The sequence below is a fragment of the Mustela lutreola genome, chromosome 4 (genome assembly GCF_030435805.1).
Source record: "Mustela lutreola isolate mMusLut2 chromosome 4, mMusLut2.pri, whole genome shotgun sequence".
In the NCBI taxonomy this organism is placed as follows: Eukaryota; Metazoa; Chordata; class Mammalia; order Carnivora; family Mustelidae; genus Mustela; species Mustela lutreola.
In genome coordinates this window covers 171735156-171763114 of record NC_081293.1, presented here as the reverse complement: position 1 = coordinate 171763114, position 27959 = coordinate 171735156, and positions in this window count along the sequence as shown.

The following is a 27959-nucleotide window of genomic DNA, read 5'->3' as shown; positions in this document are numbered from 1 at the left end:
GAATCTGATGGAATAATATTTGCATGGGAAAATTTACCAAACACTTGAGTAGTGTGGAAACCGGAAGTGAATCTGTTGGGAGATAATTTACCTTGAATATTTGCCCTTTTCTTCCTGGTCCAAATCTTTGAAGCAAAGACATATATTTAAATAGTAAACATGTTTTAGAAGATTGAAAGAGTGTTTCTATAAAGTTAGACACCTCTGAAAATATATGAAAACATAAAGAATTCTCTTCTTCCCCTTCCTGAAGACTTGTGTGTACATATGAAGGTAGTAAACCACTCTTGGTTTACATTTCTCCTCTCTTCCAGAGGAAATGTGCTTAGGTGAGCGATCTGTCTTACTCACTAGTATGGAGAATGGGCATATGTGTCAACAGTCTATAAAAGCTCAGAGTCTTCTAAAATTTGGAATCACATGGTGAGGTCATATATTGTATTTAGTTAAGTTGCCCCATAGGGATTGGGATAGAGTGAAGAAGCTCTAAGATACTCTGGCTGCTTGTGTTGTGACTAAGAAATGTCCTGTGTCTATGACCCAGAGATATGGGGTCTTCTGTTAGTATGAGTAAACAAAATAATAGTAGGCTAACTTATTAGCTTGCAAGTAGGGCAAATTCTGTCACTGGATAGTTTCCGATCTAACTTTTCGAAATTTAGGTTCAGTGTTGTTTTGAGACTCTTAATAAGTCTAGTGATTTTGTTCATGATTATGGAAAGGAAAACTAAGAGATGAAATCCACAGTGCCATCATTCAGGAATATAAACAAATTGTACAGAAAAATACATATGTATTCTAAATCATTAGTGAAAGCTGACAAGGTGTCACAAAAAACAATTAATATAGATAACATAATTTCAGATAAAAGTGCTATGATGAGGAGAGGTGGGTAGGGGTAAAACAGGTGACAGTAGATTAAGAGTACACTTATCATGAAGAGCACTGAGTAATGTATAGAATTGTTCAACCACTGTTTTGTACACCTAAATATGAATATAATGTATATTGATCATACTTGAATTATATATATATTATGAAGAAACAAGACATTAGCTTAAGGGAGGAATTAATAGAAGATGCTTACAAGATCTGGCCTAGGAGGGGCGCCTGGGTGGCTCAGTGGGTTAAAGCCTCTGCTTTCAGCTCAGGTCATGATCCCAGGGTCCTGGAATTGAGCCCCACATGGGGTTCTCTGCTCAGCGGGGAGCCTGCTTCCCTCCCCTCTTTGCCTGCCTTTCTGCCTACTTATGATCTCTGTCAAATAAATAAATAAAATCTTAAAAGAAAGAAAAAAAAAGATCTGGCCCAGGGGAAGGATAAAAAAATGGGACTGTGAGTTTTTACAGATAAATAAAAAAGAATCTCTAACTTAAGGGAGTGTTTAACTATGTCATATGTTTCATAGACACGTAGACATGTAATTGGCTATAGAACTTGAAAAGGGGAGACTGACTTTGGGAAATAACTTTTGAGTGAAGGTAATAAAAGCCTGAGAATGAGCAAGTATAGGACATGAGGCTAACAAGTAGAGATAACACTTCTAGCTAGCTCTTCACAGATTTTAACTGTGATGGGTGGTAGAGAAATAAAATGGTGCCAAAGCAGAACATGGGAGCAAGGGAATGTTATTTTAAAGATAGACAATATTAAGTGCTCTTTGAATGTTGGTGGGGGTGCTCAGTAGAAATGAAGGAATTTGTGAGGAAGAAAGTGAAGGATTAAAACAAAGAGTGAAATTGCTGTCTACACAGGGCATGAACCTGAATTCCAGAGACCTTACTGTGAAGGCCAGGATCCAAATTCTGTTTGAATATTTAACAATGAAAATCAATGAAAATGAAACAATGAAAATGAAAATGAAAAAGTGAACACTCTATACTATGAAACAGTGATGATGAAAGGAACTAATGGTCATAAGGAGCCTAGTATGTGTGTAGTATAGTGCACTGTTCTGAAGTGTGCTGTAATTATTCCTTGACCTAGAACTAAATGTGGTGATGCAACATGGTTTTAGGTACATGAAACCTAGCATTAGAGAGGAAAAGCTCCCATTCTAAGAGAGATTATTAATAAATTACACATTATTTTAAAAGATTTTTGCTTGCTTACAGTGGTAAGGTATATAGAATCTTGCTGTCCTGTTCTTAGGGTTAAAAAAATTCCCTCATGACTTAGTAGGCTGATTAAATTCAAGTTTTACGAGCCCTCTAGGACATTTACTCACACAAAGTCTTATGATCAATGGTAGACTGTGAGCAAGAATATAAGGAATAGTAAGTGTAACATTTGTTCTTGTAATCTTTAATCCTATTATATTTACATCATCAGTTAGTATCAAGATTCATCAAAAATATTTATATTAAATATTAAGATTTAACTCAGCAACAAAATTGCAAACAGTTCAAACACTGGCAAAGGTTTGATTAGATTTAAAAAAAAAAAAAGACAAAAAAGTCCAGCACATGGAAAGATGCTTAATATTATCATTAAGGAAATGTAATTCAAAACCACCATCAGATTTCACTTCATACCCAATAAGACAGTTATAGTGAAAAAAAAAATGGAAACAATGTTGGCAAAATTTGTTGAAATTGGAATCCTCAAACATCATTGGTGGAAATGTAAATTGGTGCAGTTTTGCATAATAGTTCATCTGTTTCTCAAAGAGGTAAACTTAGAATTACTTTGTGACATAGCACCTATACTTCTAGTATATGCATAAGGTAATTGAAACTACATATTCACACAAAAAACTTGTACACAAGCATTATTCATACTTGCCAAAAGGTGGAAATAATGCAAGTATCTATCATTTGATAAGTGGATAAGCAATGTAGAACAGCCATACAACTGATTAAATATCCACCCACAAAATAATGAATGCAGCACTGATACATGTTGAATGTATGGTTGAATCTTGAAAGAATTATGCTAAACCAAAAAAGCCAGACTCAAAAGGCCACATGCTGTATGATCACAATTACATGAAATGTCAAGAACAGGCAATCCATAGAAACACAATGTAGATTAGTAGTTGTTTGGGGTTGGGGAAGGAAGAAATGGGGGCATTGGGGTTTCTTTTCAGGTGATGGAAATATTCTGGATAGAGAGAGTGGTGATCATTGTAAAAGAGTGTCAGTATACTAGAAAACACAAAGTTATCTACTGTCAAGTAATTAAAATAGTGGATTTTATGGCATATAAATTTCCTACCAATAAAATAATAAACTATTAAAATGTACAGTTTTTTATTTAATTTTTCATCAAGAAATGTTTAGGAAATATTTAGGATTAAAGTTAACACACAGAAAAAATGAATAAGTTCATGAGTTCAAAGTCTCTGTACGGACAGGTCTCTGTTTATTATTCTTCCCTATTATTTCATCTAACTCGGTAACTTACTATTATTATCTCTTAAAATTCAGTTTAATTAGAAAATAAACTGTAATATATCTACCTATGCCAATCACTGTACTTGACTTCAGAAACTGAAGATAAATGGCTGGTGCATACCCTTTAAGAAACTCATAGCCCAGCGACTATGGCAAAAGATATAAATGTGGGTGAAGTTAAGGCCCTATAGAAAAATACAGTTCTTCTGATAGATATTCATATGTATATTTTCATTCACCTGTGGGATCTACCTAAAGATGTAATTCTGATCTAAACTATGTCCATTTACTAGTGTTTCTCCTAGGTTAAAGGGCAGGTAGTTCATGAAATAAATAAATAAATAAATAAATATATATACATATATATATATATATACACATACACATACACACACACACTATATATTAAAAAGGTATATATAAAGTAATATATATGTTATATGCACAAATATGAAAAATATATATATAGATATATGCTCAATAACTCTGGTTGTGTTTCTGTGAAGCTGACTTTCCATCTAAATTCCCCAAAATGTGTTCACAGTTATGTTACCATTCTCACTTTTAATAAGGTCTGGCAAAGAGTAAAGAAAAAAAAATGTGTTTTTTTTTTTTTTCTCTAGAAGCAATGACTGAGGTTGACTAATGTTTGAGATTGTTCAGAAAGGCTACCCATAGAGTAATCTTACTTCTAACATAATTCATAAAATTAATTAAAACAGAAAAATTAATATATTAGAGCTGTCATTTAAAAAAACAAATTCATTATTATAGCAATTTTTAAAATATTTTATTTATTTATTTATTTGAGAAAAGAGAGAGAGTATAAGCACAAGTTGGATAGGAGGGAGAGGGAGGAGCAGACTTCCTGGTGAGTAGGAAGCCCAATACCAGACTTGATACCAGGAACTCGAGGTCATGACCTGAGTCAAAGGCGAACACTTATCAACTGGGCCACCCATTTGCCCCATAACTACTGAAATGTACTTAAACAGTGGTTTGATTCAACAGTTGATTCATAAGGACCACTTGTATTCAAAACAACTGCTGATTTCAAAAAATCCAATATTCTATTATTAAATCTCCTCTGATCATACACCACCATCCTCTCCCAAATGTGTAAAACCTAGTGTTTGCTCTTTTCTCCTCCATGTTCATATTCCCTAGTTTTTCTCTTTTCCCTTTTACAAAGTCATGAATTATTGTCCCACTAATTATTTTGTGCTTTTCCTATTTAACTTTTCTTTGTCTTTAACTCTAATCCATGATAAGTATCACAATGTAAATGGTTTCATGCTGGTATTCATTGTAATATTATACCTCTTTGTGGTAAGTTGTAAAGATCTATATACTAGCCGTAAGTCACTGATGGCAAGTCTCAAGTGACCAGACAGGCTGATCTCCAATTTAAATGGCAATTCAAATTGTCTTCATTTGATAGTAGAAATATGATTGGTGTAATTTGATTTTTAATGGCTAGAAAAAAGGCATAAGCACTTAAAACTGGCATACACTAAGAATCAAAGTTAGTTACTTCATCACCAATATTAAAATGTTTATTGAATGCACATATTAACACTTGTGAAAATCAAGCTATAAATAAAGTATTACATATTTAAAAAGTCTCTTAGAGAACATGTTTGTGTCCATAATATATAGTAGAGACATAAATCTCCACATGGTAGAGATATCATTCTAGATTTAGAACACCATTTTCATTTTTCATGTTCTTTCTGCTGGCTGAAAGCAAATTCTCTGATTATCCAGATGGTTCTCTGCATTTCACATGAGATGAATATTAAATGAAAAGGCAAAAATCATTTCTGTCAGACTGTAGTCCTAGCTATTCGGACTCATGAGATTATTCTAAAAAATCCCAACTGAGTAAACAAAAATTAAACATTGTTCTGATTGCTAGAGTGAGATTTCTCATTATGATTTTGCTTCATCCTCCATGTCAATACTGTGCTTTTCATTTGATAACAGATTTTCATAACTGACATAATATAATGTCAGATGATTACAGGAGACCAGTGGGGGAAGAAAAGACATACATGTCAGTTACATTTGAACTACCCAGGGCTACAGAAAACTGTGTTGCTTGATACCAAACTGTAATTATTTATAGAGATTAAGACACAATGATGAAAAACAATGAACAGACTTTACTCAATGTTATCATGCAGGAACAAGTTTCATATTCTAAATAAAGTTGTTACAATAAAAAATTAGCAGAATGCTTCTCAATTCTTAGTTGAAATATCTAATTATATTAAGATATAATTCTCTATCTTAGAAAAGTAAATGTTAATTTGTATGCACTTAATGGAATTTCTACTAAGTTTCATCTTCCAAGCCCATATGAAATGTTCTAGTTATCCCTGAAACTTAAGCCCAGCTAAGACTGAGTAGAAATGATAGCTTGCTGTGTTCATTAGAGTACTTAATTCTCTTGTTGTATTTCCTGAGGCACATACTTGCATGCATATGTATAGGAACAGCATGTGGGGAGAGATATTGACAGTATGGTTAGTTTAAGTTTAGGATTTCTTGTCATGCTTTCTGTATTTCTGCATGCAGTGGATTTTGGAAATGATTTATGAGTCATGTGCATGATTGCTTAGTGTTGAAATTACTACTGCAAGAATTCAGTCTGGCTTGGGGCGCCTGGGTGGCTCAGTGGGTTGGGCTGCTGCCTTCGGCTTGGGTCATGATCTCAGGGTCCTGGGATCGAGTCCCACATCGGGCTCTCTGCTCAGCAGGGGGCCTGCTTCCCTTCCTCTCTCTCTGTGATCTCTTCCCTTCCTCTCTCCTACTGTGATCTCTCTCTGTCAAATAAATAAATAAAATCTTTAAAAAAAAAAAAAGAATTCAGTCTGGCTTGTTTGCTATTACTGACAGAATTTGTGGGTTCAGGTTTGTCACACAAAGCAAATTAAATATCAGTCACTTATGTTTTTGTGATATTTTCAGTATTTAAAAAGGATCTTACCATTATTGTTTTTTAATTTTATCTTCAGAGTAATTCTTTGTATGTACTAAAACATCCTTATTCTTATTAGTAAAGCAATCTGTGGAGTTGGAGGTTGTTGATTTTTTTTTTAAAAGATTTATTTGTTTATCTGACAAAGATCTCAAGTAGGTGTAGACACAGGCAGAGAGAGAGAAACAAGGAAACAGGCTCCCCACTGAGCAGAGAGCACGATGTGGGGTTCGATCCCAAGACCCTGGGATCATGACCTGAGCAGAAGGCAAAGGCTTTAACCCACTGAGTCACCCAGGCACTCCAGAGGTTGTTGATTTTTTGAATATCTTTTTTAATTAGGAAATACTTTAGAGGTTTCAGGTCAACTGAGGAATCATAGGGAGAGACCCAATATTTCTGGCAGAATAAATAGTTACTGAGCTTCTATTTGGGAAAGAATATCTTCCATTGATTTTTCTCAATGATTTATTTTTGCTATATGCACATGAATTTTTACTACATGAATGCTATAATTTTTATACTATGTTAGGATAGTCTTTTATTACTCAATCTGCAAGAAGTAAGCTTACAAATATACATAAAATACTGGTATTTGCATTTGCAATTCATCTGAAGAAGTTATGTTCTTCAGACCAGGAACTGTATCTGGGTAGACTTCAAAGGTCTAGATGTGATGCTCACAAAAAATTCATTCTCTCTTCTTGATCAAAAGTGTCAAAGCTGTCTAAAAATATATAATAAAGACTATAATATAGACTAGATGTTAGAATGAATGTTCACATCAGGAGAAAAGCCAAGATATAGGATAAATATGCACATGAAGTATATTTGCATGGTTATGCTAGCACACTGGGAAATTAGCTGAAGACGTCTTGGGTAACATATGGGATAGACAGACATTACAATCCCAGGAAACAATTAGATATGATATAACATCTTTTATTTTTTTACATTCTTTATATTAGAGTTCTATTTTACTCTCCATTCAGTGATTCAATTGTGAAACAAGTATTTATTCAGTCTTCCTACCTGTAAAAGTCTGTTCTAGAAACTGTAAATGCATCAATAAACAAAACAGATATAACTATTTGCATTAGTGGATCATTTCCAATTAAGAGTATATTCTAAATTTTTCCAAACTCTTCCAGTTGGGTTAGTTGAATTAAAATAGGGTTTTGTTTTGTTTTGTTTTGTTTTTCCTCTCCACATTTGGAAGGGAGAATGCAGTGACAATCACTGATATAAACAAAATTAGAGAAGGGATATATGGGGAACAATGGCTTAGCTACCTTTTTTTTTTTTTTCTTTTAGATTAGCTGATTTTTTTTTTTCCTAGTTAAAAACCTTAGGAATTCTGGATATTTCTTAATAATGCAAGTTTCTCTTGTACCCCTGAAGATTGTGTTTGGTTTCTAATTATGTATCATCCCTTTAGAGATCATCGCATTTTCTCCAAGTATTAACTAAAGAGGGCCTTCATACATATCAACACACATTAAAAAAGTGCATAAATAAAGTATATATCTCCATACATACACATACATACATATACATATATATATATAGATGAGTGTGAATCTTTAATTTAATGATAATGATTGTTTTGTGAAAATTATATCATTTGTTTGGCTGATTTAAGTGTTAAACACATAGACCCCACCGCATGGCTCTAGGTATATAGTTAATCCCTAAATATATACATGGTTTTACTATTCACATATACTTTCAGTAATTATTCTAGATAATATGAATAGTCCATGTGTATATTTGACTTTCATTGCTGTGTAACAAATTGCCACAAATGTAACTGCTTAGATAGCATACATCTATGAGAGCTCACAGTTCTGTCAGTCAAAGTCCAGGTACAGTATCACTGGATTCTTCCTTTTCATGGGTCTCAAAAGGCTAACATCAAGACATCAGCCAGGCTACACACTTATTTTGAGCTCAGGATCGCCTAAGTTTATTGGTTTTGGCCAAATTCATTTTCTTGTGGTTACTGGTCTTACTTTTCTTGTTTGGCAGTGGGGAGGAGATGCTCTTAGCTCTGAAAGGCCACCCACATTCCTTGCCACAAAACTTTCATCTTTAAAGTCAGCAATGGAATAGATTCATGACAAATTCCTCTTGTAACTCACAATGTCTTTCACCAGGCATATCTACACCATTTTTAAAGATTTGTTTGGTCAGGTCAGGTCCACCAAGAGTATGCTCTTTTTTAAAAGTCAACTGTGCCATATAATGTAAAGTAGTCATGGAGTGGCTATCCTATCACAATTATTAAGGATTATACAGGGTATGTGTACCAGGAAGCAAGAATCATGGGGCCATTTGAAAATTCTGCTCAGTCTCAGTGTCTCTAACTGTGTTATAAAATGAAACTTATCTGTGTTCTCATATCACAGTTATGGATCAAGATAATAATGACTTTGTGTTTTGTATTGTATGCATAATCTTTTCATGACAATATATATATGAAGGGATACTTCTTACTTTGGAAAACTATTGTTTCAGGGACTCCTGGGTGGTATAATGGGTTAAACATCTGACTCTTGATTTCAGCTAGGGTCATGATCTCATGGGTCATGGGATTGGGCCCCACATCACACTCTGCACTAGGTGTGAGTCTCCTTGGGATTCTCTGTCTCCTCCTTCTGTTCCTCCCTACCCCTGCTTGCTTTCTCTCTCACTCTTGCTTTCTCTCTCTCTCAAATAAATAAATCTTTTATTTTTTTTTTAAAAGGAAGAAAAACTATCATTTTAATGTAATTTTATTTCATTAAGGTGGCTTTGGAATTCAAAGTCCAAGTTATAATCAGGTATCATTATGTCTATCTTTTAAATGAAAATCTCAAAGAAACACTTTAATAAGCTGCGCTAAAGTTATTTAAAGGGGTGCCTGAGTGACTCGGTCATTAAGTGCCTGCCTTCAGCTCAGGTCATGATTCCAGCATCTGGGATAGAGCCACACATCAGCTCTCTCCTCAACAGGGAACCTGCTTCTCCCTCTCCCTCTGCCTGCCACTACCCCTGCTTGTGCTCTCTCTCTGCCAAATAAAAAATAAAATCTTAAAAAATAAAAGTAAATACTAGATGCTAAGTAAAACATCTAAATTACTTTCTCTAGTTAATAACATTAATAACAAAGTTTAAAACTGCAATAATTCCAACTGCTTGACATTACTTCTGGACTTACTTAAAATCAATATAATAATGTTCAAATTCTATTTAGAGTTGAAAAATACAAATAAGTTCATAAACATAATTGAGGGTTTCATGAAAGTTATTTAGGTGTGCAATGATTGATTGATAAAAAGACTTGTGTTATAAAAGAAATCATAAACCTTGCATATGCATGCTTGAATTACAAACCATGTTATTGAGGCTTATATTCAATTTAGGGGTTTAGGTTTAATTTAGAATCCTAAACAGACTCATTCATTTCTTTAGTAAATATATTTTTAGAGCTTGGTATCTGCCAAACATGCACTAGGTTATGCAGAGGGGAATGGGTGGAGGAGAAGAGAAAAAGAAGAAAGTACAGAGTACTCATTAGATGAAGAGCAGAAGGGATTATGGGAAAGAGAAAGAAAAGAACATAGAAGAAATAATAGAGGAGTTAAGATGACCAATGGAAACATCAACAAGGAAGAAGTGGGAAGAGGGAGAGAAAATGGATTGGCTGGGAAAAAAGAAAAAAATGCACACACAAACAAAACTGGTAGATTTAAATAACTAAACTTCTATTTTTTGGCTCCACCCTCCTTTGTCTTGAGCATATTGCCCTGAGATGACGAGATGTTTGGGACTTCAGCATCACCTCTGTATACCAGACACATGAAAGAAGTAGAGCAATAGAACATATGAGTGGATACGGCCACTCAGTAACTGTGCGATAACTTTCTTTTACACCCATTTGGCAAAAAACTGTGACACATTATCACTCATAACCATATGGGACACTGATAACTGTTAGCTGGCACACTGTTCATCCTTCACATCTTCAAAATCAAGGATCTGTCATTAAGGTATACATAATAGGAAAATAATATGGAGAGTAACAACACATTTGATCTCTGAGCAGAAGGTATAGATGCAGGTATTGTGAAGATGGTGTAAAGAAGGAAATTTCCTTAGTGAATATCTCCATTTTATATTTTTTTAGAGATTTTATTTATTTACTTAACAGAAGGAGACATAGCGGGAGAGGAAACACAAGAAGGGGGAGTGGGAGAGGGAAAAAGGGAGAAGCAGGCTTCCCACTGAGCAGGAAGCCCGACACAGGGCTCGATTCCAGGACCCTGGAATCAAGACTTGAGTTGAAGGCAGATGCCTAATGACTAAGCCACCCAGGCAACCCAAGGTCTCCATTTTAAAGCAATATCCAATCCTGACCCTGAAAGGAGTACTGGTAAGTTAAAAGTTGAAGAATTGAAAAAAAAAAAAAAAAAAACAAAAAAACACTATAATGAGGACAGTGAAGAAGGCTTGTTTAATAGACACAAGAAACTAAGTATGTATGGAGATCAATAAAAACTGTTAACTATTTTTCTACTGGTTAGCATCCTAGTAGTTAACAAAGAAAGGCAGATATCTGCATTAACTCAGGGTTGCTATTAGGTAGTTAAAGTTATTGAGAAAACAATGTTTAAATGATGTATCATAGAAAGTAAGTAGAGTAGCATAAAGAAGAAACACCCAAGAAGACTACTGGAGTTAAGGCTGAAGTTTTCAAGTAATTTTAAAAAGAATTATACTGTTAATAATTGAGTTATGAGAACTATAAAATATATAGTTATGGTCAGATTTTGAAATAAATTTCTGATTTCAATGGGGTAATAATTCAGTGTTCATATGAGTTAAAGAGACAGAATGGTAATGAACTACTCAATGTCTGAGGTCTTTGTGACTGAAGAGATCAACAATCTAAGAGCATCGGTTATTGGATAAATAGCAGATAAGGATTCTGAATGTATGTAGGATAATTACATTAAACTATTTGGATGAGAAGAAGAAGACTATAAGCCAATGCTAAAACCATCAATAAATGAAAGAGAACAGATAGAAGTGGCCTGAAAACTAAAAGTTATTAGCATAACAGAGTTGGACTTCCCTTTAGACATTGATACCAATGGAAAAAAAATGCAATAATTACAAACTTCCATTTGAGACAGAAATCAAGATTCCAGGCAAGACCAATTGGGTGAACATATTGAGAAATGGAAAAATGTCTCTTCACTTCAGAACAGTCTTTTTAAAAAGACACACACAAAAAAAATGAATGGAAAAGGAGTGGAATGATATAATTTTAAAAATGTAGACATCAATGAAACAATAGTACTAGTAAGAAAGAAACAGAGGTACTGGGACGTAAGGTACTGAAATTGGTACAAGCTGGAAGAACATTTTTGATTTATGATTTTTTTTCTGCATGTGAAAAGAATCTGAACTAAGGTGGGAATTCAAAGTGCCTGGATAGACAAAATCAGACTTGTATATGCCTCCTTGGATGAGACTAATTAAAAGCAAAGGAAGAATGCCTGGAACGCTGGGCCTCCTTTGAAGTTTCTAGGCTGAAAGCTGCCAGATTCTTTCTGCCACTCAAGGTTCTAATGTAGGAGTAAATGTTAAGTTTTGAAGAAGAACAGGCACCTGTGGTGGTCATGTACTTCATGAACTCCTTGCCTCCTTGACCTAATCACACACTGTCCCATATATTATTGTCCTGACCAATAAGATTACACTTTCCACCTTGCTCTGCAATTGCACCTGGTGTATTGGTATTAACCCAATAAAAGTGGAGACAAAGCTTGGCTGGAGGCCTTTTGCCACCATAGTGTCTGCTCCCCAGGTCTCTCCTTTCTCGTTCTAATGTGTCTGGTTTTCATTTGCTGTCTTGGGGTTTGCTAGCTAAACCTGACAAACTAAGGTGCTAGAAATATAAATGCAGAATTAAGTGCATATTTCTTAGTGTGAAAATGACAAAATCCCTTGATAACTTCTGAAGCTGGGCTATGGATATAGGGTTCATTATACTCTTCTCCTAACTACTGCAAAAGAAAAGAATAAAACTTGTATAGAACATTATAATATAGGTTCTTTCCAGGTCTATGTGAAGTCTACAGGGTCAATGTTTGTTATGAAGATTTTATGATAATATATATTAAAATTTTATAAAATTTGACTTCTAGTAATGATAGTCACTTGTTTGCACTAGCCCACTCACATAAAACCATTACAGAATGTGAAAAATATTAAATTTTAACCATTTAAAGGCATTATAGAGTAAGTAAAAGCAGAGGGGAATTACTCTTAAAGTAGAATTGGAACACGTTATGCCCCAATTTGCACATGATTCAGATGGCAAAAGTCCTCAGGCTTCCAAAAATAAATCTAAAATTAATCAGAGGCACAAAAATAAGTATAACATTGTAAAGTTTGGAAAAAAAACTAAGGAATCTCATCATGATTAATGGATAGGTAAGGATTTATTCAGTAGAATGCATTTAAAAATTCACAAAAGCCAGAAAGGGAAATTAGAGTTCATTAAAATTTGAAAGATCAGTTGATCAAAAGATAATTTCAACAAAGATAGCTGGATAGTTATATGCTAGAAGGAAGTACACTCCAAAGATACATTTTAAGAGAGAATTATATTGCCTAAAATGCAGTAATATAAATACACAACTGATTAAAAGTGGGTTTTGAAATAATTTGAAAAGGTATATTAGAAGGGAAGATATGCCAATGGTCAATATGCCCATGACCAGTGCTAAAAAATCATTAGTCATCAGGGAGTATAAAGTATATTGATGATGAGATACCATTACATGTCCACTGGAATGGCTAAAATAGAAAAGTAAAATGTTAACAACAACAAATGTTGTTTAATAATAAATAGAACTTTTATATAATCCTGATTCAGTCCTTTTGATAAAAAACATATGTCAGATTCTTAATCAGTTAAGCAGGCAACTACTCTTTGATCCAGTAATTTCATTATTAATTCTATATCCAAGAGAAATTTTTTAAAAAGTACATTTAAAAGAAAATGTCTATAACAATGTTCACAGCAGTTTTATTCAGAATATCCCAAAACAGACAAAAAGAAATCAATTGTCTATTATCAGGATAATAGATAAATAAGTTGTGATATACTCATATAATAGAATATGACATCAATAAAATAGAATGAACCACTGTTACACACAACATGGATAAATCTCACAGACATTTTGCTGGGAAAAGAATGCAAGAGAATACATAATTTTGTTTCAATTTATGTGAAGTTATGCAATAGAAATGCAACATTAAAAAGAAAACCACAGTGGATTTTAAGGGGGTGTTGGATTAAATATGAAGTAATACATAAGAAATTGGGAGGAGATATAAATATTCCATGTATGATAAGGGTATGTTTTCTAGAATCATATGCAGTTTCAAATCTGTATATATAAGATTAATATATTTGAGGTAGGTTAATTGTATTAATAATAATAATAATAATAACAAGAGTAGAAGTACAAAGACACAGATCGCAAATAATGAAGGAAGTTGATAATTGCTGAATCCATAATAATGAATACAGGAAAGGTTATTATACTATTCTTTTAACTGTGAATCTTTAGATTTTGCATAAAAAAATCTACTGACATAGTAAGCAGATTTGCATTGCATTTCCTATTCTTAAAAAGGGTGAAAAAGTATAGAACTGTAACTGAAATTAATTACATTAAAGAGTTTGAAAAATTATGTATGATTTGGTATGAATCCTTTTTGTAATTTGGGGTATGAAAGGATCAAGTAAGTGTAAATGCCCAGGAATTCATTTTAGGTGAAGATTTGAGAAAATGAGTCAGTGTCGTAGGTTTGAAAATACCTTCATAAAAGTTCACATTAGCAATGAAAGTTGAAGAAATGAGAACTACATAGGAATAGAAGGCTAGAGAGCTGCCACACAATTTTGAAGATGGTTTGTATTTTGAGATCTGCAGTAACTGAGACCAGACAGAATTCAGATAAACAAATGAAAAAGAACTTCATGATGACCGAAGTGAGGGAAGAAAAAGTTTTTAAAAGAGAACTGAACAACAGGCTAAACTGGTAAAAAGATGAATCAACATTCATATAAGAACACTAGATTTTCCTAATGTTGTGTGATCAGCCCTGCTTATTTATTTATTTATTTATTTATTTATAGGTTTTTAGCTTTTTTAGCTTTGAAAGATTCTCAGTACCTCAAAAACAGAGGATTGAGATAACCAGTGACTGGATTTTCACTGAATGAAACAAACTCTTTTAGAAGAGAATCAAAGAACAGACAACAGAGGAGTCAAGATGGCAGAGAAGTAACAGGCTGAAGACATCAGGTAGCAGGTGATCAGCTAGATAGCTTATCAAATCATTCCGAACACTTAAAAATCCAACAGGAGATCGAAGAGAAGAGCAACAAATCTAGAAACAAAAAAATCAACCACTTTCTGAAAGGTAGGACCAGTGGAGAAGTGAATCCAAAGCCACGGGAAGACAGACCACGGAGGGGCAGGGGTTGGCTCCCAGCAAGCGTCAGAGCAATGCAGCACAAAATCAGGACTTTTAAAAGTCTGCTCCACTGAGAAACATTGCTGCAGAGGCTAAACCAGGGTGAAGCCCACACGGCGATAGTGTGGCCTCAGGTCCCATGGGGTCACAGAAGGATCAAGGGTGTTTGAGTGTCATAGAGCTCACAGGTGTCAGAGTGGGGAAGCCGGCTACAGAGAGAGAGCTGAGGAGTGAGCTCTCAGCTTGGGGTTACCTTGAACCATAATCTGTGGCACAGGCCACTGCTCTGTGAGTAGGGTCCAACAAGATCTGGGGAGACCCTCCTGGAAGAGCTCAGGGATCTGCAGGTTTCGGAGACTTAAAGCGGAGGTGTGTGCCAGAGACAGAGACACTTGGGCACAGGCTAGGTGAGCTCGGAGTGCAGCTGGAGGCCAGGGAGACGGGAGTGATTGAGTACTTTTCTCCAAGGGTGCACTGACGAGTGGGGCTCCAAGCTCTCGGCTCCTCTGGGCCAGAGATTGGGAGGCCGCCATTTTCATTCCCGTCCTTCGGAACTCTACAGAAAGCGTTCAGGGAACAAAACCTCCCCAAGTGAACCCAAGCGGATTACTTAGCTTGGCCCCTGGTAAGGGCAGTGCAATTCTGCCTCAGGCAAAGACACTTAAGAGTCACTACAACAGCACCCTCCCCCAGAAGATCAAGAAGAAACCCAGCCCAGACCAAGCTCACTTACCAAGGAGAAGAGCGGAATTCCAGAGGAGGAGAAAGCGAAGCATGGAATTCATGGCTTTCTCCCCATGATTCCTTAGTCTTACAAAGTTAATTGATTATTTTAAATTATATATTTTTTTCTTCTGCTAACTTTTTTAACTTTTACCCTTTCCTCTTTTAACGTTTTTTAATTAGTTTATCTTAACAATACCTTTCATTAAAAAAAATATTTTTTTGAACTTTCATTATTATAGTCATATTTTATCCTTCATTGCATCTAACTTTATTTTTTGTATGCGCATAGGGTTTTTTCTTCTAAAAAATTTGAGGTACAACTTCTTCTTATAGATCAGAATACACCCTATATCTAACACTGGGCTTGCTCTAGTCTCCAGCCTGAGCAAATTCTCTCCACTTTCTTTTTCTTTATTCTCCCAATCAACTTATCAACTCCTTTTTTAGAAATTTTTTTAAAAAAATGTTTTCATCTTTATAGTCTTATTGCATCCCTTCATTGTGTTTACCCTTATATGTTTCTTATTCTTTAAAATTTGGGGAGGTAGTTTCTTCTAAGAGACCAAATTACTTCCAAAATTAAGTGGGTGACACTGTTCTAGTCACCAGCCTAATATATATGTATATTTTCTTTGTTATATTTTTTCTTTATTTGTTTTCTTTTTTAATTTTTTTTTTCTGAACTTCTTTTTACCCATCCCCCCCCACGATTTGGGGTCTCTTCTGATTTGGTTAAAGCACATATTCTTGGCGTCCGTGCCACCTTAGTATTTTATTTGCTCCTTCATATATTATCTGGATAAAATGACAAGGTGGAAAAACTCACCACAAAAAAAGAATAAGAGGCAGTAGCAAAGGCTAGGGACCTAATCAATACAGACATTGGTAATATGTCAGATCTAGTGTTCAGAATGATGATTCTCAAGGTGCTAGCTGGGCTCGAAAAAGGCATGGAAGATATTAGAGAAATGATGTCTGGAGAAATAGAAGAACGAAAATCTAACCAAGTTGAAATCAAAAAAGCTATTAATGAGGTGCAATCAAAAATGGAGGCTCTTACTGCTAGAATAAATGAGGCAGAAGAAAGAATTAGTGATATAGACCAAATGACAGAGAAGACAAAGAGGCTGAGCAAAAGAGAGACAACTACTGGACCACAAGGGGAGAATTCGAGAGATAACTGATACCATAAGATGAAACAACATTAGAATAATTGGGATTCCAGAAGGAGAAGAAAGAGAGAGGGGAGCAGAAGGTATATTGGAGAGAATTATTGGAGAGAATTTCTCTAATATAGCAAAGGGAACAAGCATCAAAATTCAGGAGCTACAGAGAACCCCCCTCAAAATCAATAAGAATAGGTCCACACCCCGGCATCAAATAGTAAAATTTACAAGTCTTAGCGATAAAGAAAAAGTCCTGAAACCAGCCCGGGAAAAGAAGTCTGTAGCATACAATGATAAAAATATTAGATTGGAACTGGACTTATCTACAGAGACCTGGCAGGCAAGAGAGAACTGGCATGATAAATTCAGAGCACTAAACAAGAAAAGCATGCAGCAAAGAATACTATATCCAACTAGGCTATCATTGAAAATAGAAGGAGAGATAAAAAGCTTCCAGGACAAACAAAAACTAAAAGAATTTGTAAACACCAGACAAGCTTCGGGTCTAAAATGAGTTTCTTGTAGGCAGCATATGAATGGGTTTTGTTTTTTAATCCATTCTGATACCCTGTGTCTTTTCATTGGGGCATTTAGCCCATTTACATTCAGGGTAACTATTGAAAGATATGAATTTAGTGCCATTGTATCGCCTGTATTGTATTGCCTGTAAGGTGAGTGTTACTGTATATTGTCTCTGTTCCTTTCTGATCTACTACTTTTAGGTCTCTCTTTGCTTAGAGGACCCCTTTCAATATTTCCTGTAGAGCTAGTTTGGTGGGGGGGGGGGGGGCAGTTTACCTTGCTAATGGACATCCAAAGAAAGCTGGGCTGGCAATCCTTATATCACATCAATTAGATTTTAAGCCAAAGACTATAATAAGAGATGAGGAAGGACACTATATCATACTCAAAAGGTCTGTCCAAAAAGAAGATCTAACAATTTTAAATATCTATGCCCCTATCATGGGAGCAGCCAACCATATAAACCAATTAATAACAAAATCAAAGAAATACATTGACAATAATACAATAATAGTAGGGGACTTTAACACTTCCTTCACTGAAATGGACAGATCATCCAAGCAAAAGATCAACAAGGAAATAAAGGCCTTAAACGACACACTGGAACAGATGGATATCAAAGATATATTCAGAACATTCCATCCCAAAGCAACAGAATACACATTCTTCTCTAGTGTACGTGGAACATTCTCCAGAATAGATCACATCCTGGGTCATAATCAGGTCTCAACTGGTATTAAAAGATTGGGATCACTGCCTGCATATTTTCAGACCACAATGCTCTGAAGCTAGAACTCAATCACAAGAGGAAATTTGGAAAGAACCCAAATACATGGAGATGAAACAGCATCCTTCTAAAGAATGAATAGGTCAACCAGGAAATTTAAGAATTGAAAAGATTCATGGAAACAAATGATAATGAAAACACAATGGTCCAAAATCTGTGGGACACAGCAAAGGCAGTCCTGAGAGGAAAATATATAGCATACAAGCCTTTCTCAAGAATCAAGAAAGGTCTCAAATGTAAAACCTAACACTACACCTAAAAGAGCTGGAGAAAGAACAACAAAGAAAGCCTAAACCCAGCAGGAGAAAAGAAATCATAATGATCAGAGCAGAAATCAATGAAATTGAAACAAACAAACAAACAAAAACAATAGAACAAATCAAAGAAAGTAGGAGCTGATTCTTTGAAAGAATTAATAAGATTGATAAACTTCTGGCCAGACTTATCAAAAAGAAAAGAGAAAGGACCCACATTAATAAAATCATGAATGAAAGAAGAGAGATTGCAACCACCACCAAAGAAATACAAACAATTATAAGAACATATTATAAGCAACTCTACACCAACAAATTTGACAATCTGAAAGAAATGGATGCATTCCTAGAGACATATAAACTACCACAACTGAACCAGAAAGAATAAGAAAACGTGAACAGAACTATAACCAGTAAGGAGATTGAAACAGTCATCAAAAATCTCCAAACAAACAAGAGCCCAGGGCCAGATGGCTTCCCAGGGGAATTCTACAAACAGTTAAAGAATTAATTCTTATTCTCCTGAAACAGCTCCAAAAAATATAAATGGAAGGAAAACTTCCAAACTCATTTTATGAGGCCAGCATCACCTTGATCGCAAAACCAGACAAGGATCCCATCAAAAAAGAGAATGACAGACCAATATCCTTGATGAACACAGATGCGAAAATTCTCACCAAAATACTAGCCAATAGGATCCAACAGTACATTAAAAGAATTATTCGGGGCACCTGGGAGGCTCAGTGAGTTAAAGCCTTTGCCTTTGGCTCAGGTCATGATCCCAGCGTTCTGGGATCAAGCCCTGCATCAGGCTCTCTGCTTGGCAGGGAGCCTGCTTCCCTTCCTCTCTCTCTCTTCCTACTTGTGATCTCTGTCTATCAAATAAAATTTTAAAAAGTCTTAAAAAAAAAAAGAGTATCATTCACCACGACCAAGTGGGATTTATTCCAGGACTGCCAGGTTGGTTCAACATCTGTAAATCAATCAATGTGATTTGCATTAATAAAAGAAAGAACAAGAACTTAGAACTTTCAGTAAAAGATACTGTTCAGAAAATGAACATTATCTACAATACATATATCTGCAAAGGTAGTGTATACAGATTATGTAAAACAACTGAAAATTAGATTAAGAAAACTATTTGAATACACAAAATACTTGAACACTAGCAAAAGTAAACATATGAATAGTTAGTAAGTCCATGCAAGTATGTTCAGTATGGAGTTCCAGGTTTGGCTTCAAACTATAATATAAATATAAAATATAAAGAGCTTGGAGACTGTCACTTTTATGATTACAGCAAATCTAAAGAAATAGGTGAATATAGAAATTCACAGCTAATATCTGCTTATCTGGAGCAAAACTGCTAGAGCCATACAATAAATGGTAACTTTGATAAATTACTGGAGGCTCAGGTCGACTGTTGGGAGAATGAAAAACTCTTAGGGTCCTATTTTTAGGAAAGGACAACTTTAAGTACCACAACAGGATCTCTTGTTAAAAAGTAAAGGGGGAAAAAAAAAATCTCTTCTGTTTCTGGCAGAGGGAGAGGGAAATTAACTATTTTTAAATATGCCTAGAGTGCACTCCATAGTAAATGCTTCATTAGCAGTGGAAAAGAAAGACTTTGGCAGAGCTTCATCCCACCTAATACAATGGAAATCACTTAATTCTACCCCTTCTAGCCTACCTGTCTCATCTAAAAGGGTGAGGGGGAAGCTTTCAGCTGAGAAACTCTTAATAAAGGTCACAAATCAAGGACACACGCTCACTAAAATATTTGAGCCTTAATCAGAGGATCATAGAACACTTTCCCTTCACCTACACATAAAAGCACATTAATAGAGCTCCAGTATAACAGCAGTGGCTCATTGTGGAAAGATATCCAAGGCCCAGGTATATTTAAGAAGGACTTTTCCTAGCCCGAGTAACAAAAAGTTTCATATTAAATAGCTTATTTACCTCAGTTCCCATTTCTTCATACATCATGCCTGACTTTGAACAAAGAATTATACCATGCTAAAAGGCAATACTAAACACTATTTGAAGATGGGATATGGAGAGATATATCATACAAACACTAACGAAAAGAAAACTGGAGTAGGTGTATTCTTTTCAGATGAAGCAGCCTTCAGAACAAGAAAAATTATCTGTGATAAAGTAGAATATTACATATTGATATAGGGCAACTTCTCAAAGAAGATGTGGCAATTCATAATGTGTTTGCACCCAATGGCAATACATCAAAATGTGAGGTAAAACTTAGGGACTTGCAAAGAGACATAGTTAAATCCATTATTATACTCCATTTTGACAGATGACTATACAGAAAATGTGGTATATGCAAAGAAGGGAATATTATTCAGCTAAGAAAAAGAAGAAAATCCTATCACTTGATGAACCTAGAGGACATTCCACTGAGTTAAATAAGTCAGTTATAGAAGGATAAAATACAGGATGATTCCACTTATATAAGGTATCTAAAATATTCCAATTCATAGAAGCAGAATGGTGGTTGTCAGATACTATGGGGAGAGGGAGGAGGAGAAGTGTTTTCCTTCTTTTATTATCCCCAGTTTACTGTGGTATGATTGACAAAGTTGTATATATTTAGGTTGTACAACATAATGTGTTTTTTAAGGTGTACAACAATCTAATAATTTGACACTACTAAAAAATGACTACCAAAACCATTTATTACCTCACACAGTTACCTTTCTTAATAAGAATAATTAAGATTTATTCTCTTAGCAAATTCCAAGTATATAATATAGTATTATTAACTATAATCATCAGGCTCTACAATAAATTCCCAAAACATATTTATCTTATAACTGGAAGTTTGTGTTCTTCCAATATTTTTCTGTTTCCCCCACTTCCCAGGCTTTGGTGACCACAGTTCTATTCTCTGGTTCTTCAAATTTGACTTTATAGATTCCACATATTAATGAGATCATACAGTATTTGTCTTCCTGTGTTTGGCTTATTTCATTTAGCATAATGCCCTCAAGGTCTATCCATGTTGTTGCATGTGGAAATATTTCTTTTTTTCTTATGGCCGAATAATATATATTTTCCATGTTATGTATAAACATATACCATGTGTTCCTTATCTATTCATTCACTGATGGACACTTAAGTTGTTTTCATATTTTGGCTATTTCAGTTTACATAAAATTTCTGTTTCACAAGATAAACAAGTTCTAGAGATCTGGTAGAAGACATAGTACCTATAGTTAACAGTCCATATCATGCAAACTTTAAAATATGTTAAGAGGATAGCTCCCATGTTAAGTGTTCTTATTAAAAAAAAATACCACAAAAAACAAACACCAAGAAATTTTTGGAGGCGATGGATATTTTTAGTATCTTGGTTATGATGATGGTATCATGGGTATATGAATATATCCAAACTCATTAAAACCTATATATTAAATATATGTAACTTTTGATTATTAATTATATCTCACTGAAGCTTTAAAAAATTCCCAGCAAACTATGAATAGATGGGAACTTCCTCAACTTAATAAAAACCATCTATAAAAAACAAACAACTGGGGCACCTGTGTGGCTCAGTGGGTTAAGCTGCTGCCTTCAGCTCAGGTCATGATGTCAGGGTCCTGGGATCGAGTCCCACATCCGGCTCTCTGCTCAGCAGGGAGCCTGCTTCCCTCTCTCTCTCTCTGCCTGACTCTCTGCCTATTTGTGATCTCTCTATGTCAAATAAATAAATAAAATCTTAAAAAACAAACAAACAACTAACATCATACTTAAATGTGAAGAATTGGATGCCTTTCCCATATAGCAGGGAACAAGACAAGAATGGTTCCTCTCACCACTCCTGTACAACATTGCACTAGAAATCCTACTAAGGCCTTAAAACAAGAAAATAGAAAAAAGTGTATACATATTGGAAAGGAACACATAAAACTGTCTTCACAGATTGCTGACTTTCTATATAAAAGCATAAAAGACTGGATAAAACTCTCCTACAACTGCTAACTGGTTATAGTAAGGTTTCAGAATACAAGATTAATATCTAAAAAGTCAACTGCTATCCTATATACCAGATGTGAAAAATTGAAATCAGACCTTAAAAACATAATACTGCTTACAATAGCACCCAAAATTAAATGCTTAGGTTATATAGATCTAATAACATGTATATAGGATCCATTTACAGAAAACTAGAAAGCTCTAAAAAGAAAATTTTTAAAGATTTTATTTATTTCAGATAGAGGTAGAGTAAGTGAGAGAGACCATGAGAGGGGAGAGGGTCGGAGGGAGAAGCAGACTCCCCACTGAGCAGGGAGCCCAATATGGGACTCAATCCTGGGATTCTGAGATCATGACCTGAGCTGAAGGCAGTTGCCCAACCAACTGAGCCACCCAGGCACCCAAAATAATTTTTTTCAATCAGATTAAATGGAGACATTTCATGCACATTGACTGGAAGCCTGAATGTTGTTAAGCTAGCTATTGCTCTCAACTTGATCTATAGATTCAACACAATCCAATGAAAATCACATCAAGGTATCTTATGAATATTGAGAAACTCATTGTAAATTTGTTTGGAAAGGCAAAAATTAAAAAAAAAAAAGCCAATAAAATACAAAGAAGAAGGAGGAGGAGGAAGAGGAGGAAGAAGAGGAGGAGGCACGGGGAGGGAGATGGGGAAGAGGGGAGGGTAAGGGAGGAGGAGAGGAAGAGGAAGGAGAAGAAGAAGGGGAGGAGGAAGAACAATCTTGAGGACAGACTTTATCCAACTTTAAGACTCACTACATAAAGGTAAAATAATCACGACAGTGTGGTATTGGCAAAAATATAGACAAGTAGCTCAATTTTCTCTGAAGAATACTGAGCCCAAAAATAGACCCACAGAAATATATTCAACTAATCTTTGACAAAGGAGCAAGGACCTTTTAATGAACAAAGGATAATCTTTTTATTTAAACAAAAAAAGTTAGAATAATTAGATATCTAAATGCAAAAGAATATATACATCTTTCATAAAAAGTAACTCGAATCATTAACCTAAATATAAATTCAGTGTTATAAAATGTTCAGCAAAAAGAAAGGTGGGGGGGCAGAATCTATGTTACTTTGAGGCTTGAGGATAAGTGTTTGGGTAAAATAACCAAAATATAATCCACGAAAGAAAGAACTGATAAACAAAGACTTCAGTAAAAGTTTGCAATCTACTTATATGAAAGACACTTCCAACAGAACGAAAAGTCAAGCCACAGTGTGAGAAAACATGTGTAAAATACTTACCTGATAAAAGAAATGTATCTAAAATACTGAGAGAATTCTTAAAACTCAACAATAAAAAAATAAATAACCCAATTTAAAAAATGGGCAAACGATCTGAATGAACAACCAACAAAGAAAGATACAAAGATGACAAGTAACTATATGAAATGATGACCAACATCACGTCATCAGATAATTGGAAATTAAAATAATAAGTTAAAATACACATTGCTATTAGAATGTTTAAAATAAAAAAAAATGAAAACTCTGAAACTTCAAAATGCTGGCAAGAAGGCTGAGCAATGGGCTCTCATTCATTGTTGATGAAAATGCAAATGTATACAGCCAAGGCTTCTTATGAAGCCAAACATAGTCTTAGCATACAATCCAAGTGATCACACTTTTAGGTAAGCTCCAATTTCTTTGAAAATTTATGTTTATCAAAAAAACCTGAACACAAATACTTATAAAAGATTTATCCATAATTGCCCAAACTGGAAGTAACAAATATGTTTTTTCAATAGGTGAATTGATAAGAATATTGTGTTATACCTATTCAAAAGAATATTATTCAGTGATAAAAAGATATGAGCTATCAAACCATATTCCCTTTCTTAATTATGAAAGGGAATTTATTTCAAAAGCATAAGGGAACATTTACACTTGCACAAGGTGATAACAGGTGTCTCGCAAAAGAAAAAAAACTTCATAGGCTAAAGTTTTTCATTCAAGTTTTTTTAAGCAAAAATAAAGTAAGTTGTGCACTACTGCCTTAAAAAAGGTAAGGGGAACAATGAATTGGTAAAGCAAGGAACACAGTCAACTCAGCATTAAACTTGAGAAAGTAAAGTCACTTGTGCTCAGCTTTGAGTTTGCAAATATGCTTTAGAAGGGGAAAAAAAGGAAAAGTTATACTTAAGGTTCAAATTTATACAATTGTAGTCCCAATACAGTTTCTGTACTTGAAATGGCTTTAGGCCACTTGAAGACATATTTCTAAGTAGAAAAAGCCAATTTGAAAATCTATGATTCTAATTCTATATAACTCTGGAAAAATAAAAACTAGAGACAGTAAATTAATCAGTGGCTGCCAGGGTATAGGGGAAGGAGCAAACAGATGAAGCACATAAATTTTTTAGGGTAGTAAGGGTGACTCTATTAGGGTGGGTGCAAAGCTTAACACATTTGTCTAAACTTATAGAACTTTACAGGACAAAGTATGAAGTTGAATGTATGAAAAATGAAGGATAGAGTAATTTAAGAGGTTAGGAGATTCCAGATATGAATTCAGGCTATGGCAAGAGAATCTTGACTGTATTATAAGTGTATGAAACAAACTCACCAAAGATCGTTGCTGATTAAGTAACTTTGGAAATGAGTAAAACTGTGAGATAAAGATGGGGAAAAAAACCTGCTTATAAGCTCTGTCCCCTAATTGACAAAGTTGTTCTGTGGGGCTGTATGAGGTTAACAATTCCAATACTGCTACACTTGTATACTTAAAAAACCATTATGTATATGGATTGCAGATGGTAGGATCCAGGTTTCTCACTGTTGCAGTTCCTATCCAGAGATGAAGAAGGAAAAAAGGCTGACATGATCCAGGTGGCAATGGTTTAAAAGTTGGAAACATCAGTATAAACTCATACATTACATATATGTATATGTACATATACATCAGTTAATATGCCACCTATATTGCTTTTTTCCATTAGGTGAGAGGGACTAAAACAAATGATACCCTAGTAGCAATGAGCCTACCTAGGGTCCAGATTTGGCTTTCTAGTATTATTCTCCAAGGAAAAAATTAGGGCTTCTTGGAGATATGACTAATTCCAGGTATATGAAAGAGACAATTCAAGATAAACCTGGTTTAGCATTTGTAATGCTAAAAAGTAAACTCAAGTAAACAAAAACAAACAGAAAAAAGCATCAGACTTGGACATACAGGGACAAACTGATGGTGCCTGAGGGGTACAAAATGGGTAAAGGGGACTGGGAGATATAGTCTCCAAGTTATGGAAAGAATAAGTCATGGGAGTAAATGGTACAGCATAGGGGATAGAGTCAGTCAACGGCATTATAATAGCATTGCGTGGTGACAGATGGTCACTACACTTGTGGTGAGTATACCAATAATGTATATAAAGTTGATGAATCACTATGCTGTATACCTGAAACTAATCTAACATTATGTGTCAGTTACACTAATTAAAAAAAAAAAAGGATGGAAGTATGCCAAAGGTACATAAGAACCAACTAAAAGGGCTCCCAGTAGCCAAAGCTGGAACAATTTGAGCAAAAAAATAAATAAATTAGCTGCGATTGTGACCTAAAGTCTAAAATAAATGTCCATGAGTTTATACTGACATGAATAATTAACTGAATAAATTAATAAATGGGATGAAAAGACAAATCTCTCAGGCTGAGATTTTAAATAATTTATGTGCACATCACCCTGAAGGAGTGACAGCTTAACTCTCCATCACTTCTTGGTTGGCTGAGTTTATTAATTTCTATCCAAAGTTGAGAGCAAAGGAGAGGGAGAAGGAAGAATAACTTTACAGTGGAGAAATCTGAGTACTATCTGAACCAGGTGATCAATGTCAAAATCAAGTCATAAATCATGTTGATAGTTTTTGCCTTTCATACAATATAAAGAAAATGGCATTTTCCCTCTGTGTTCTTTATCCCAATAATTCATATTACCAGTTTCACCATAATAAGATATCAGATAAATTCTAATAATGGACATCCTGCAACAAAACAGACCAGTGCTCCTCAAAACAGATAAGGTCATCAAAAACAAAAAAAAAAAGTCTGAGAAACTCATAGTTAAGAGGTGTCTAATAAGACATGACAACTAAATAAAATGTGATATCCTAGTTGGGATCATGGAACAGAAAAGAGATGTTAGACAAAACTAAGAATATAGAAATAAAGTATGGACTTTAATGATGTGTCAATAACCATTTGCATATTATAACATATATCGCATTAATGTTAGATAATAGGAGAAACTGTGTGCTGTGTATAAGGGAACGCTATACTATCTTCACAGTTTTTCTGTAAATATAAAATTGTTCTAAAATAGTATTTATTTTTTATTTTTATTTTTTTTTTTTCTTAAAAACTATCTAGGGGTTTGAAGTGGCAGGGGGGTGGGAGGTCGGGGTACCAGGTGGTGGGTATTATAGAGGGTACCGATTGCATGGAGCACTGGGTGTGGTGAAAAAATAATGATACTGTTATGCTGAAAATAAATTTTAAAAAATTAAAAAAAATAAAATAGTATTTATTAAAAATCTATTCAACATCCTGAGAATTATGAGGAATGAAAACTAAAGCCTTTAGAATGGCTAAAATTTAAAAGCCTCACAGTATCGAGTGCTAGAAGGTACATAGTACAAAACAAGGTACATCGCTGGTAAAGGTGTCAAACTTGCAACCACTTTGGAAACCAGTTTGGCAATCTTATGTAAAAAAATATATAAAAAAAAATATCATCTACCATGATTTACTGCTAAGCATTTATCCAAGAGAGAAGGCAGTATCATGAAAAACCTTACACAATCGTTTTGGGCTTCTTTAAAATTCATAATCGCCCTAAGCTGGGATGATGGCGTTTGTCTATTAATGAGAAGAATAAACAAACCTAATTGTGTTATATTCATACAAAGAAACACTACTGAGAAATAAAAAGAAACAAACTACTTGTATAGGTAATGACAAAAATGAATGCTACAAAGTTTTGCATAGAGAAGAAAATGGTCCCAGAATGATAGATTTTGTATACCTCCATTTACTTGAAATTCTAGAAATGACAGAACTATTTTATAATGATAGAAATAAGGTTATTTGTTGCCTGGGGTTGGTTGTGGGTAGATAAAGGGTATTGACTTACTAAGGCCCCAAGGCCACTTTCTGAGAAGATAAAAATAGTCCTATATTGATTGGGGCGGTAGTTTTATGTATGTTCATTTGTCAAAGTCATTGACTTATTTACTTAAAATATGCAAATTTTAAGAAAACCATTTCACAATAAAGTTCATTTTTAAAAATGCAAGGAGTTAAGTATAAAAAATATAATTTTCTGAGTTTCTTATATTTTGGCATCCGTTTGTATTGCTTTCATCCTACAACTTTTACAGAATATTTGATTCTTTCAGATTATGATGATATATTGATATTCTTTCAAATTTATTCAAGTGATCATTTGTTTCTTGTGCATACCAAATTTTTACAGCAGATTCGTATCTATCTATACTTATATTTTCATAGTCAAACACTTAAAACATCATGTAGAGGAATGAAAAGATACTAAAAACT